Below are 225 nucleotides of genomic sequence, written 5' to 3' on the forward strand. Positions count from 1 at the left end.
CATACATTTGAAATTGATGTGTCTTCAGTTGCCTATGGATACAAGTGACCAAGAATGAAAATGCTATCAAAACCTCAGAAAAATAGCATCAATAATGATATCATTAATTACCAAAAATAAATTATGGCAACACTAACAGTAAAGCGATAATATTTATAATAAAAGGATCGTCTGTTACACACACTAGTAACTAAACTGAAGCGGGACATTGATATAAAGTAAACA

The sequence above is a fragment of the Octopus bimaculoides genome, chromosome 3 (genome assembly GCF_001194135.2).
Source record: "Octopus bimaculoides isolate UCB-OBI-ISO-001 chromosome 3, ASM119413v2, whole genome shotgun sequence".
In the NCBI taxonomy this organism is placed as follows: Eukaryota; Metazoa; Mollusca; class Cephalopoda; order Octopoda; family Octopodidae; genus Octopus; species Octopus bimaculoides.